Genomic DNA, 15,335 nt, shown 5'->3' on the forward strand with positions numbered 1-15,335 from the left:
AACTTCTTATTCTTCTCAGATCTTTGCTCAAATTGGACCAATCAGATAAAACGTATACCCTACAGCTTTTTATACCAGCACTGCATGACACCTTGCTTACTAAACTCATTGCCTACCATATTACCTGAACTTCCTACTTAACATATTAGTTATGGCAGCCATGTTTTCACCTCAAAGGCAGGTGTTTTGTCCACTGACGCATTTCTCGTGCTTGGTGAACTCCTAATATTTGATGAAAAATGAATGAAGAATTTAATGTGCTTGGCATTTTAAATGTTGGGTCAGTTAGGGTGCTGCACCCTCAAAGTCATCTCCGATCAGCTGTTGAGAAAGAGCAACACTCCAAGAGATGCTAATGGGACACCTAGAACCAGTGGGGGACTTTCAGCTGGCTCTCACCCAAGGTACACCATAGAGCATAAGGGGAGAGAAAGTACTGTTTGCAAGGACTTAAGTATTCACCACCTGCTCCCACACCTACAATGCTTCACAACTTAGGCCCATCAGGCAGCGCAGGGGAAAATGTTTGAACATCCCTGGAAAAGTGGGAGGAAACTCCTGATAAATGAACAGCTCCTCGAGTGTGATGTTGATCAAGTTCATGACGTCCAACAGAAACCTGCTTTTTGCTATTTGCAGACAGTTTCCACATCCGCCAACTATGGTTGCCTTGTTCAGGCAGCTGTGTCAACAGCTCACCAGACCCCTAACTATCAATCAAAGGGCAATGACTAGAATTTTAATCAAACACAGGAGCTCTTAAGTAGAACAGAGAGGCCTCCGTTGTGAAAAGGGGCAACAACACCAGCCATGCCTTGAATCCTATCGCCAAACCTTTAAAAATCTATCACGGCCTTCTGTGGTTGGTGCATGACTCCATAAGAGAAAGGTTATCATCTCTATGTAAATCTGGGCACAATATTTGGTACTTGTAGTTACATGATGAATAGCTACTGAACAAATGAAAGAACTTAGTTAATTCAATACATATTTCAAAGACCCTTTACAAAACCCCAGGGATACATCTGAAGGATGAGACACCAAAGATAGTTGATTCAATAAGATGGATAAAAGTTGAACACAACACACACACACACACACACACACACACACACACACACACACACATGCTCTCACGCATGTGCAAACACACACACATATTTTATGGTTTGTTTCTTTTTTCTGAGCTTGACATGAGATAGAGGCCCAAGTGTGTAATTCCATTGATAAATGAGTTAATGACATCTCAGCCTGAATTAACAATTAAGAAAAGCAAATGTAGGGTCTGAAGAAATAGCTCAGTGGTTAAGAGCACTTGTTCTTACAGAGAACCAGAGTTCAGCTCCCAGCATCCATGTGGTGGCTCACAACCATCGAGAACTCCAGTTTCAGGGCGAGATGCCCTCTTTTGACTTGTACAGGCACCAGGCACACATGTGGTATACAGACATGGATATGAGAAAAACATTCATATATAAAAAATAAAGTAAATCTAAAAGTAAAAATTAAAGAAAAGAAAATCAATGTATCCAGAGCATGAGAAATAATGGTTTTCCTGCTTTGATAAACAAAATAAAACAAAAATGAGTAAGACCTTATCTAGGAAAGAGATACACAGGTCTGGTTGCACATTTTAGAAAAAAATAAATCTTGACAGAATGGTGAGTGGTCCAGAAATGGAGTTGTGTGGATATTAACGGAAGGAACTAAATAGTATAAGGACATGCCTGGGAGAGACCATCAGAGCAGGAGAGTCATGTGAAGCAATGCTCAGTCACCTCACCATTTTGACCCTAGCAGTGCCCTGGGCCTGTCTATCCTAGACGTATGAGTGATTGACACTCGTCTATTGCTCTTGAGACCTGGCGACCACTACATACTCCAAGAGCAAGAACAGAAAACCGAAACAGAGATGATGGGAAATCTTTGCTCTATAAAAAGAAACACCGATCCCGGTGTTTACAGATAAAATTAAAATTTCACTTCATCTCCACAGGCCACAGGATATTCTTCTCTTACCATTACCTCAACCCCTTAAAGACACAAAAACCAGTCCTAACCCAGGCCATGGGCTAGGCAGTGGTCCACAGTGCCCTGCTCTGTTCTATACCAATGCTCTTCTTTGATCTCATAGCTCTGTTTTTCTACAGCCAAATGCCAGGAAAATAGCCCGTTGCTGGGAGATTCTCAGTATTGGCCATGTTGATGGTAAACTTAACTTTTATTTCATAAAGCAGAAAGCTATATAAAGAAAAGCATATCTTACAAGACTTATTTTCTCTCTAGTCATTTTCTATGGAAGTTTTGTGGCCTGAGCACCATTTTGTTTGGTTTGTTTTTTTTCTTCATGAGTGGAGAACTATTTTTTTTATTAATTAAACTTGTTTCATTTATTTTACATACCAATTACAGTTTCCCCTCCATCCTATCCTCCTTGCCCCACCTCTACATCCCATCCATCTTCCTCCCCACCCACTCCTCTGTCCTGTCCATTCAGAAAGGGGCAGGCCTCCCGTGGGCCTAAACAAAGCATGGCACATCAGGTTGAGGCAGGACCTCGCTCCTCCCCATGCATCAAGGCTGGGCAAGGTAATCCAGCATGGGGAATAAGTTCCCCAAAGCCAGCTAAGTGCCCCAGGGACAGGTCATGATCTCACTGCTAGGAGCCTCAGTGTCAGACCCAGCTACACAACTGTCACACACATGTAGAGGGCCTAGGTCAGTCCCATGCAGGCTCCCTAAGTCCAGAACCCATGAGCTCAGGTCAGCTCTCTCTGTGGGGTTCCTCATCATGACCTTGACCCCTCTGGCTCATACAATCCCTCCTCCCTTTCTTCAGCAGGACCCTCAGAGTTCAGCCTGTGGTGCCTGGCTGTGGATCTCTACATCTGCTGAGCACCATCTTGAATGGTCTCTACTGAGTTCAACAATATAAGCCAAGGCTGTAATAAATGTCCATGATTATGAAAAGTCAATGAAAACCATGGAGTCTATAGATAGAGCGGAGGGATGAAAGACACACATCACCACTCATGGACCATCTGTTCTCTTCTCGGGTTGAGCAGCTGTCCTAACAATGACTTTCAAAACTTCCCATCCTGAATGACACTGGTCTCCTATCGAAGGCGCAGAGAGACAGGAGAAACACTGGAATCGAGTTCATCTTCTACAGGTGTACCTACACACAGATGGGAGTGCATACACATATAGGGAGTCCTTTCCTGCCTAGCTGTTAACTGTAGCTTTCTATGTCATGAAAAATTGGTGTGGGTCTCTCATGAGCATTTAAACTTACATAATTAATCATGTTTTCCATGTTGCTATGGCACTAGGAAACTCAAGTCAAGTTCCTATCCCAGTTACAGAAATGATGTATTGATCTTTTGGTTATATTGATACTTTCCACGGTCAAAGCTTTTATTTTCTCCAACTATATTAATATATTTTTATAACCTTTTGTTAGAACAAAAGTGAGATATCAATTAATTAACGCATTAATCTTCGGAGCCTGGTCTTTTTGTTCAAGCACACAGAAACAAGCATGTCAGTAACACATACAAAAAGCATACTAGTAACATGGTCAGATCAAGATGAGCCAAACAAAAGCTTTCTTTCAAACGTCCCCTTTCTCGAGAGACTTCCACATCTCCATATGTGTCTGTTCTTCATCGGGCTGTTAGCATTCTGTTGCCATGGCACTCATTATTTACACAAACAATAAGCAAGGGAAGAATTTCTGCCCATTTCCTGACAACTATTACTTAGAATCTCATGCCAAGCGCTTATGATTCCAACTCTGTATACCAGAGATGGTGAGGCAGGATAAGCCCAAGCCGTTTAGTCTGCATTTTGAAAGTAGAAGGCTTATTTTTTTTTTTCAAATGCCTAGAAGAGTGAAATAAGCTAAGAGTATCAGGTGATTTTTCTTACCCAACTAGCCAGCTGGTATTAATTGGGCATATAATATCATATAATATAATGTAAAATGAACCAACCAGATTGTGCATCACATTTTGACTCTTACCTTCTTATAAACAAGAAACAGATCATTTTAATGGCTTTTTAGGAGTGTGTGTGTGTGTGTGTGTGTGTGTGTGTGTGTGTTACACATGTGCATATGGTATGGCCATGTGTGTGCCCCCTCCCTTGGTGAACACGCACACAGAGACCAGAGGAAGACACTGGGGGTGTCTTCTTCTACTGCTTTTTGACTTATTCCCCGAGACAAGATGTCTCACTGAACCAAAATGGAAACATTTAGGCGAGGCATGCTAGCCAGTGAGTTCTGAGGATCTGCCTGTCTCTACTCCCAAAAGCACATGCTTACCAGCAAGTGCTCACACACTGCACTATCTCCTCAGCCCAGGAAACAGATTTTGTTTGTTTGTTTGTTTGTTTGAGACAGGGTTTCTCTGTGTAGTTTTGGTGCCTGTCCTAGATCTTGCTCTGTAGCCCAGGCTGGCCTTGAACTCACAGAGATACTCCTGCCTCTGCCTCCTGAGTGCTGGGATTAAAGACGTGTGCTACCACCACACAGCCAGGAAACGGATTTTTTAACATTAGAGGAATATGTAGAGGAGGTAAGGGGTGCTCTGCAGGCGGGTATGTGAAGCGTTGGATCTTGCTGTATGGGTACACAGTAAAGTTTTCATTTGGACAGTATTGTCTGGAATCTAAGATAAATCAGGAAATAAGTTATCCTGCAATATCTTCCCAAATAAAACGTATCTGCCTATCAGCAGGGTATTTATTATACAGTGGTTTCTGTATAAGAGTTAAAAAAAAAACTTTTAAAATGTACAGTAACTCTGTTTTTCCCTAGCTCACAGTGGTAGGTATGAGTGCAGAAAGAAACACATTGAGGTGTTGAATGGAGTGGGAAGAGCCAGCACAGAACTAGCTAGGTCACTTTGGTCAAACTGTGCATTGCGCCTGAACTGCTTTTTACTGTATAAAATGTGGGTTCTACAGTACACTTCTCAAGGTTGCTGGGAAAACAGGCAAACAACAACAACAGTAACAAAAAACAAACCAGTGGAAGGGGGCAGTGCTTAGAATGTGGCAAAATAAAAGTGAGAAGATGGCTGGAGAGATGGCTCAGCAGTTAAGAGCACCGGCTGCTCTTCCAGAGGACACAGGTTCAATTCCCAGCACCCACATGGCAGTTCATAACTGTCTCTAACTTCAGGCCCAGATACCACTCATGCATGTGATGCACATACATACATACATACATACATACATACATGCATACATACATATGCAAGCAAAACACATCCACAACACATAAAATGAAAATAATAAAAAAACTTTAAAAAAATTAATAAACAGGAGGACAGAATGACAGACTCCAGGAGTCCAAGTCTGTTTCCATTTTTCACTCAGGCATGCCTGTGAACAAGGACCTCCCAGCCCTAGATGTCAGTTTGCTGGGAAACATGGCCACTCCTCTCATCTACCACTTGGAATTACTATAAAGAATAAACAGCAGACACAAAATGCTTAGCACCTAATTGGCATGGAGCATATATCTAACTGTCATTGACAATGTCTGACACATAGGAAGCGTTCAGCTGATGGTTGCCATTACTAATAGAATGGACTCCAGTGAGAAAGGATTAGGGTCCCAAGTCTCACAGTTATAAACCTTTTTGGCATCATTCAGTATTCCTTCCATTCCTAAGTAGGACAATTAATGCCCTTCTGCTCTGGAGGCAAAGCCCAGTCTGTAACACAGGGCTTTGGGCTTCTGGTCATCCATGTTTGGTTAGAAACCGCACTGGAGGTCCTTCTGCCTCCAGGAATGGTGGGGTCATTATGGAAACCTGTTCCACATGACTATGTTCAGAAAGGGAAAAAGCTGGGAAAAGATTTAAGCATTGGGCTAGGTAGGGGCTGCCACTGGTGACAAGGCACAACTCTACATTGTTCTTCAACCATAGAATGTGTGTCTGGAAGGCACCAATATTTAATTTTTTGCCTATAAATCAAAAATATAACCACAGGAAATCAGAATGACATTGGGGAATTACAGACTGATCAATCATACTTTGGGATAAGGCCAGAGCATGGTGTCATTAATCAAATAAAAGACCCTGATTTTTCTTTTTAATATGAGAAAATTTGCTAGAGTCTTTAGAGGTTTTTTGGGTAATGACAAGGAAGTTCTCAAACAAGATTCTCCTGAATGGGATTTTTAAAAAAATGAGTATTGTGATCACTGCTAAAATATTTTAAAGGGAAATATTATTCCAAGTGTTTAGTTCAGTATACATTTCAAATGCAGAATAGAAACAAGAGGGTATAAGTGGATGATCACAGAGATGGGGCAGTTCAGGCTCCAAGTGTCGTGAGAGTTTATTCAAACCTCAAACAGAAGGTAGGCATAAATAGGAGAAATGTAATGGTCTTACAAGTGGCCAAAGTTCTGGGTCACCACCCACTGACAGTTTATTAGGGCTACACAGCACACTGAGTTCACCCTCTGTGCCTCTGTTCCTCACAAATTAACCGATTACATGCTATTATGGTGCCATTTCACAGATATGAAAGCAGAAGTCGAGAAAAGATGAGAGAGACATTAACACCTTCACCAGAGCAGCGACCATCCCCAACTGTTTGGGAACACACCCCATCCCCCAGGCAGAAGAAGCCTAGTTACTCTGTTCACATAGCTCAGTTAAGCCTGGTCACAGCCTCGTGAGGTTGGTGCTGAAGTTACTCCCCACTTTCCTGGGTAAGAATGAGACAAGGTGACCCCAGATCACCTAACGGAAGTAGCTCAGCAGGATGATCTAGCTCCATACTTAACCCCTCAGACAATGGCAAGCAAAGGAAGACAAATGCGGAGCGGTCTCCTTTGCATGTGGAATCTGAAAGAGCTCACAAAGTACAGAGTAGCCTGGCAGTGGGCACAGACATGAGGATAGGACCCAACCAGGATGGTGCTGGTCAGAGAGCACAAGGTGTCACTTAGACTGGAAGAGTCAGTCAGCGCGATGGTGGCTGTGAGTAATCGTGATACAAGCTTCAAGTTGGCTGAGTCAGTTTCAAATGTTCCCGCCTCTAAATGGCAAGTATGCAAGGTGATGTACAGATTCACTCTCCTGGCAGTCATCCTACATCATAACATCACACTGTACTCCACGAATAACCTACAATTATGTGCTAGTTAAAACAAATGAGAAAAAGAACAGCACGAAACAGCAGTGCAAAGACAGTCCCCATCTACAAACCTTTGGCTCTATAGTCATGAAGACCCAAGCTAACAGGGAGATCTCTGGGGCAGGAGTGGGGAAGGGGCTGCTCGGCAGTTGCTGAGGAACCAGACATGGAGCTGAGCTAGAGGTACCTAGAGCTGACTTTAAGTGATATTTGCTGTGCTGTGTTGCTGCTCACTCCAATGCAGGGCTGTCATCTTTTACAGCAGAAGCAATGTGCCTGGAACAACATCCTAAACAGAGCAGTAAACCAGGAGAGAAGAGGGAGGTTTATGTGCCTGAAAGACTCAGGAGCAGGGAATGAATGAAGGGGTTAAAGAGAAGAAGAAAGTGGAGATAAAAAACCAGACATACATCAATTCCATTCCACAGGCAGACAAGCCTAATACAGTATAAAGCAGGCTCGTGGGGATTGTCCTCATTAAAAACATAGCTACTGGCCCTGAGATGGCTCAGTCATACACTACATGATGCATAAGCATGAGGGTCCATGTTCCATCCTTCAGAACACACATTAAAAAAAAAAAAAAAAGTAGGTATTGCAGCACATACCTATAATCCCAGGGCTGGGGAACCAGAGACACACAGTTCCCTGAGGTTTGTGAGCAAGCAAAGCCTAGCTAATTTGGTAAGCGCTAGGTTCAGAAAAATCCTGCCTCAAAAAAAATAAGGTAGAAATGACTGAATGTCAGCCTGTGCCCTCTACACACACGTACATGCCCAGGTGCATCTGCACATATGGACGTGTGCTTACACCTGTGCACACACCCACACACAAACAATATATGTGTGAGGGTGTCTTTGTATATGGAAAGCAGTCTTTATTTGCAAATATTAAGTAAATGTCCATTAGAAGTCTGTGATACAGCCTGGACTGTGTTGATAGGTAAACAGGAAAGCCAGGCAGAAACAATAAATCATTTTGCTAATTGTTAATATTTCATGCTTGCAAACTTAAAAACCTGAACAATGGCCCAAAAACATCTAAAACACCAAAAAGCATAACATGTAAAATGAATATATTACTGGATATATTATTTTTCCCTCTAACTGTTTAAAAGTATAAGCTCTCCGTTTACCTAACTTTGGAAAGTCAAACCTGTGCCTTACTCTAGTGCATCCTTTTCCGACCAAGCATGAGAGATGATCACTCACTGGCTTAGTGACTAAACAGCCAATAAACAGAACAATGGAGAACTCAATGACTACAAATCAAGACGGAACAGTTTCTTCTCAAGACTGTATGTAAGCAAGTGGCCACTGGTCAAGGTCAAGACTGGGATGATAGTCAGGCATAGTGGTAGCTACACCATCAATCACTCTTGCTATGGCCTTCTCCTAGCGTTCTTTTTTCTTCTATCCCCAATGATAACTGTCCATCCTTTTCCATAGCTACTCTCTTCTCATGCTGACAAACAGGAAAGACAAAACAAAACAAAGCAAAAAAAACCCAAAAACAAAACAAAACCAAAAAACAAAACAAAACAAAAACAACGACTCAACCTTTCTTATAGAATGTGTTCCCCACCACCCCCAGGAGATTTAGAACTCAAAGGGCCTTGATACTTTTTATCAATGCCACTCAGTGTCAAGGACAGGAAATAAAAATATTTTTGCTTTTCTGACTCAAATACAATAGCCCTTTGTGAAGCTGCTAAAAAACTAGAAATAGAAAATTTGAGAAATATTTCAGGTGAGAGATATTCATCAACATATTCCATTTTGCTTAAAATATCTCCAAGCTTTTCTTAGCATTCCAGCTCACACAGCACTGAACTTCAGCATGATTAATCTGTTTCACTCTTGTAATGGAAGGAACTCTGAGGTCATCACAAGGGAGAGAGCAGGAAGCTGTCCTGTGGGACTGAAGTCCCTGTAGGCATGTGTCAACTCAGAGGGTTGTTTTCAGAATGGAAACAGGACACGTGGGAAAGGGAAGAGAGAATAATGCAAATTACTGCATCCTCGTTACCTGGTAACTGGAGTTTAGATCAAGGACCCAGGAGGTAACTTAGGCAGGCTGGAGAGTCCCTGAAGGCTAAGCCTATGACAGCAAAGTGCGGGTATTCTCATTGGCTGCCCAGCACAGATAAATGAGGCCCTTAGTTTGGGAAGCTTGACCGTGTTGGTATCAGTGGGCCTGACCTAGTAACTGGAGATGAAAGAGACCAGAAGATGTGTGGTCTCTAGGTTGGGCTCAGACATTACAGATCCAGTGAAGGAAAGACACGCAGAGAGATATGCATGATGGAAACAGGGCTTTGGGGAACAGGGTGAACTTGGTAATGGAAAGGTAGGGAGCTGCAGGGCACCAGAGGCTCCTCCTGGCCTCCTTCCTTAATGGCTTCTCCTTGCCACACCAGTCCCCTGGGCTCAACTCCTCCCTTCAACAGGAGAAAAGTAGATGACAGCCAAGTCTACTTAAAGTCCTGCCAAGAAAAACTTTGCAGGGTTAAGAACACACACAAAAAAGCTTTAAATATCATGCTACTGTGGTTGTTTTTTTTTTTTTCCGTAAGTTTCCAGGGCACACATACACACAGGGAAAGGCTGCTTTTATTCAAAGAGTTCAAGAATGTTCACAGCTCTATCAAGGAGCTACTGTGTCCTCTCTTTCATCAGCTGGATTTGTTCTCCAAAGGGCTGGAGATTTATTTCAGGGCAGCTGACCTTTCAGTTGGCTCATTAGAACCCAATGTATAGCATGAGAAGCCTCCAGCATAATCACAGGCCCGTGGCTAAGCAGGCTTGGGGGACATGAGTGGGCAGTCAGGAAAACAACACTAGTTCACTGTGTTACCTGAAGGAAAGTGTCCCCACAGGACACAAGGTTGAATTCCAGACAGAACCAGAAATGTAAATATCTAAAGAAAGAAAGATGATTTCTACAATTGTGAGTTTGTTGACAAGGCCCTTAGTTTGGGAAGCTTGACCGTGTTGGTCAGTGGGCCACTGTTGGTCACTGTTGACATGCCCTGCAAATCTGTCACCCATACATGCAAAAGATAGGTGTGGGGTGGGGGTGGGGGGCCTAACCAGGACTTGTGAAATGTCAGTGATAAAAATTAATCTCAAAATGAACGCATGCCACACACTTTCTAGAAAGGTGCAGACGGGTATCTTTCATCACCACCACCACCACCACCATCATCATCATCATCATCATCATCATCATCACTGCCAAGATACCAGGATCCCAAGTGGCAGTACTGCTCTGAGGGTAAGGGGCCTAACAGAGGACCTGAGATCTGGATGGGGGAATTGAGATGGTGACAACAGCCCTTCATGTGTTGTTCAATCAACCATGTTCATAAAGGAGATGTGACGACTGTGAAGGTACATATCACTGTGCTGTACCACACACTAGCCTTCATCCCGGTGCTCAAGGAAAAAGTAAAAGCTTCATTCTGAAGCATTTATCTAATTGTTCTTTATCAATAAAAACTCAGGAGTCAGATATCGGGTTAAGAACCTGAATGATCAGAGAAACAACAGAGAAGCAACCAATGACCTCCTCTCTCTCTCTCTCTCTCTCTCTCTCTCTCTCTCTCTCTCTCTTTCTTCTTCTTCTTCTCCTCCTCCTCCTCCTCCTCCTCCTCCTCCTCCTCCTCCTCCTCTTCCTTCTTCTTCTTCTTCCTCGATCCAAAAAGGGCTGAGAATCTTTCTAAACCCCTCCCTACTACTTCCTGTGTCTATGTGTCCTCAGTCCTCCAGAACCTCTAAGGCTAATTGTGGTCAGCTAGTAGCTCGCTCTGCCCTCCGAATCAAAGTAAACTTTATTGTAAGTCTCAGGAGTGTCAGAGTGTGAACAAAATATCCCACAACATATCATTTAGTTCAGGGCAAGTAAAGCAGAACTGAACTTTCGCTGTCATGTATACTGAATCTGTTGATTTCCTGTAAAACCCAACTTTCTAGTTCAGATACAAAATACTTTCTTGGGGTTGGGGATTTAGCTCAGTGGTAGAGCGCTCGCCTAGCAAGTACAAGGCCCTGGGTTCGATCCTCAGCTCCAAAAAACAAAAGACAGAAAACAAAACAAAACAAAAACCACTTTCTCTATAAGCACAAAGAAGACCTCAATACATCCAAATATAACTCACCCTTTCCCTGCAGAGTCACCATGGTGGCCAGGATCCTGTGCTCATATCCCGAAAACTGGGGGTGGGGGTTAGGGGTGTCTTCAGGCCCTCACTGCTGCTCAGTACTGTGGGGCTCAGGCCTCTGTGCTCTCCATACCACCCCACTTCCACTTTGGCCAAACCAACTGCACCCCTGAGTTTCTCCACAAATTTCCTTCCAATGAGGTCCCACCATTTGAAAGCAACAACAGATTCTGTATGCTTGGCTGAGATTCCATCACGTATTGTGTGAGCAAGGAGGAACAGTGAAGAAGTAATCCAGTGAGCAAGGAGGAACAGTGGAGAAGTAATCCAGTGAGCAAGGAGGAACAGTGGAGAAGTAAGCCAGTGAGCAAGGAGGAACAGTGGAGAAGTAATCCAGTGAGCAAGGAGGAACAGTGGAGAAGTAATCCAGTGAGCAAGGAGGAACAGTGGAGAAGTAAGCCAGTGAGCAAGGAGGAACAGTGGAGAAGTAAGCCAGAGACAGCCGCTCACGCGGTGCAATGGCTGAGCTCTGCTAAGAGTAACATCGGTCCCTGGAACACCTGGGTGTTCCCCACCTTGGGCATCATGCACAAAACCAAACAAGCCACTGAAAATGCAAAGGAGGAGATGATGTGGATTCTAGGGCTGCTGGACACACTTGAAGATAAGGACTTTTCCGGTAGTAATGTGTGACACTGGCTGACACCACAGTTGTCTGCACCCTGCTGTGGCTCTAGAAACAGGTCTTAGAGGCTCCTTTTTGCTAGACCTTCCCCAATACCACCTACATTTGCCAGCCCTGGTTCATGGCTGTCATGGGGGAGGTGAAGCTGTGTGAGAAGTTGGCCCAGTTTGTCACTAAGAAGTCTACAGAGAGCCAGTCAGCCTCAAAAGGATACCCCAAGGAAAGAAAAGAGTTCATGGGAAAAGAAGAAATCCCAGGCTAAGTGGAAAAAAGAAAAAGAGGCAGCATCCACAGCTCCTGAAGAGGAGATGCATGAATGTGAGCAGGAACTGGCTGCTGAGCCCAAGGCCAAGGGCCCCTTTACTCACCTGCCAAAGAGTATCTTTGTGTTGGATGAGTTTAAGCATAAGTGCTCCAACAAGGCCATCCTCTCTGTGGCTCTGTCATATTTTGGGGAGCACTTTAGTAAGGATGGCTGGTTCCTATGGTATCCTGAGTTCTGCTTCCCTGAAGTGCAGAGATTGGACAAACTGGGGAAGAATGCCTTTGCTAGTGCTACCCTCTTTGGAACCAATGACAACAGATCCATTTCTGGTGTTTGGGCCTACAGAAGCCAAGAGCATGCCTCTCCCCTGAGTTTAGATTGGCAGGTGGACTTAAGAGTCATATACATGGTGGAAACTGGGTCCTTATAGCTAGGAGACCTAGACTCTGGTTTGTGAGTACTTTTCCTGGGACATCAAAGAAAACAAACACATAATTCATGGATTTTTTTATCTTTATATTTACATGAACAATTATAGATCAACATATTTCATTAAAAGATGGTGCATGCATGTTTATAATCAAAACTAAATATCATTAGACATTCTGAGCCCTGAGGTTGACCAGCTGTCCTGGGAACACTCACCAGAGAAGAAAGTGCTGGATCTGCCTAAGGAATTGGCATCCAAATCTCTTAGGCATAGTTTCATGTTATTTTCTCCTTCACACATTTGATGAAATTAGCTTTCATCAAATCAAGATATTCATCACCCCCAAAGCCCATGCTGATGATAACAGAGCCTCATTATTTCTGGAGAGTCAATGGATCCCTTGGTCATTATACATGGTAATTGATAATAGGTAATTCTTCAGGACTATTACAAAAAGTAGTTCATAATTGCTTTTGCTCTGGTTTTCACTGTGGAGGATTCCTCTATAGAAGCACTGAATAGTAGGTTTTCCTTCCCTATTGTTAATACTTAGGCTGATGTAAGACACTCCCACTCATGGAAACACGCAAGAGCAGTATCCCTCATGGTGAGACAGAATGTGAGCCCCATGACGGAGTGATGTCTGCAAAATGATGGGGTGAGGAAAGTCCTGTGTGTATTCATTTTAAGGGAACAGAACAGGGTCAATGTCAGAAAATAGCAGGGGTATTTAAGGGGCGAGGAGGGAAAGAGACAGTTTTTCCTTCCTTTCTTCTCCCTTCCCCTCTTTCCCTTCTTTCCTCCCTACCACCTCCCTTCTTCTCTTTCTCCCTTCTTTACCTTTTCTCACTTTCCTTTCTTACCAGTCTACTCATATCACTTTTTCCCCTAGGTATTTTTTTTTCTTTCCTAAAAGTCATTACTAGATAAGTAGGTAGGTAGATGGGGGAGGGGAGCCGATATAAGTCTGTAAATGTGCTAAGGACTTAATTGCCTTGATTGAGTAATGTGGGCACAGAAGCTTCCTACCATCAGTGCCAAATATGTAGATGTAAACATGTCCAAGGATATCCTAAGTTTTCCTATATTTCTAAGTGAAAAATGTAGAAGCAGCAGTGTGGCTATAAAATCAATACATTGGAAACTTCTAGGCTGGTTAGATTTCTGGGAGTATAAAATTGAACCCAAACAAGAAGATGGAATAAGACTCTATCAAAAATGATTCCAGCAGAATCAGGGCTGGAGTGAAAATCCCAGGACATATAACAAGGGCAAAGTGATTGAACCAGAGCTGTCCTCTGGCCAGAGAAGTCAAGAAGAAGCCAGGGAAGTCAGAGCAATGCCAGGCCACTGCTCATCCCCCCAAGGATGGCTGAGGTCAGGGTCTCGGAGGTCAGGCCTGGGTTCAGCCCTTGGAGAGGCGGGAAACCACAACAGCAACTTTTCAAGATGTACTCTTTAGGGTATTTGCAGGGATGGCCAACAGCAGCCAGAGGGCTGTTTACCAACAGCGTTCTCCAGCACTTCCCTCAGAAATGACTCCAGAAATTCCTGCCAACACTTACATGGGAACCAAAGAGAAGAGACCGAGTGTAGCCATGTAAAACATGCCCCAGTCATTTCGTAACCTCCAACTCCGTGCAGATGGCTGCTGTGGAAGAAATGACTGCTTACAGAACAGAGCCCAGAAATCCATCCAGACTCCGGAAAGAAAGCAAGAGTAAAAATTAACCACCACACTCTAAAACTCAGAGCTCTCTAATGTCTAGGAATAAAACATTCACAAAGGAGAGGGAATGGGGTCAAGGGCAAGTACAGGTCATTGTTGAAGGCAGTCAATGTCAAAAAGGCCATGCCATATTAGAGTAGATGTTGTACAGACTGGAGGAGCCAGATAAAAACTAGCACAGAGAAATTAGTACATTTCCACATACCCAAGAGATATGGGGCTCTAGGCTCTGGAAAGAACTAAATACAAGCTCAACTGCCAAGATAGTACCAGATGCCACAGAAGCTGGCTTTTATCAAGTCATCTGCTCAAAGCTAGGCCTTAGGAGTCTTGGGACCCTTGGGACCCATTGCCTGGGGTTCATCCTTGTCTCTCCTTTATACCAATATTCAGAACAGTTTGGTATGCCACTCTCTATATAGACAGCCTTCCCTGCCTCACCCCACAGCCTAGGAATGAGCACAGAAACACTCTAGAAACATTCCTAGAAGATCTACTGGACATCCCTTTGGAAAGCATCGAGAAAAGGGACATGGAGCTGAGTTTCTTGGTCTTGACTAGTTGGTGGCACACTACAGTCTGCTACACCCTACAGCGTTTAGACAGCAGCATCCATTGGGGTAAGACCTGAGGTGGTGGTTCTAGCACTGACCACCTGACACTTGGTTTAGTACCTGGATGGGGTAGTGAAAGACCCCCTACAATAGCTTTAGCTTGACTGCTGTAACGCCATTTTGCAAGGCTTAAACATAAAGAACAGGATATCTGCGGTTCAAGGGAAGAAGGCCAAACAGGAGTTCATAACTATGATCGGCCACCCGGCCTTGGGAGAGAAACCATTGAGTCAAAACAGGATATCTATGGTGGGCCACCTGGCCTTGGGGAATAGACAGTTGGGCT

At 43.6% G+C, this 15,335-nt stretch overlaps 1 protein-coding gene and 1 pseudogene across 9 annotated transcripts in view; one reads left to right on the plus strand and one right to left on the minus strand.

The window, feature by feature from the left end:
• Limch1 (LIM and calponin homology domains 1) overlaps positions 1-15,335 on the minus strand; it is a 316,282-nt gene that overhangs the window by 136,284 nt on the left and 164,663 nt on the right. The window lies entirely within an intron of this gene.
• Positions 6,999-14,570, plus strand: LOC118592222 (annotated as a pseudogene).

This window comes from Onychomys torridus, chromosome 10 (genome assembly GCF_903995425.1).
Source record: "Onychomys torridus chromosome 10, mOncTor1.1, whole genome shotgun sequence".
NCBI lineage: Eukaryota > Metazoa > Chordata > Mammalia > Rodentia > Cricetidae > Onychomys > Onychomys torridus.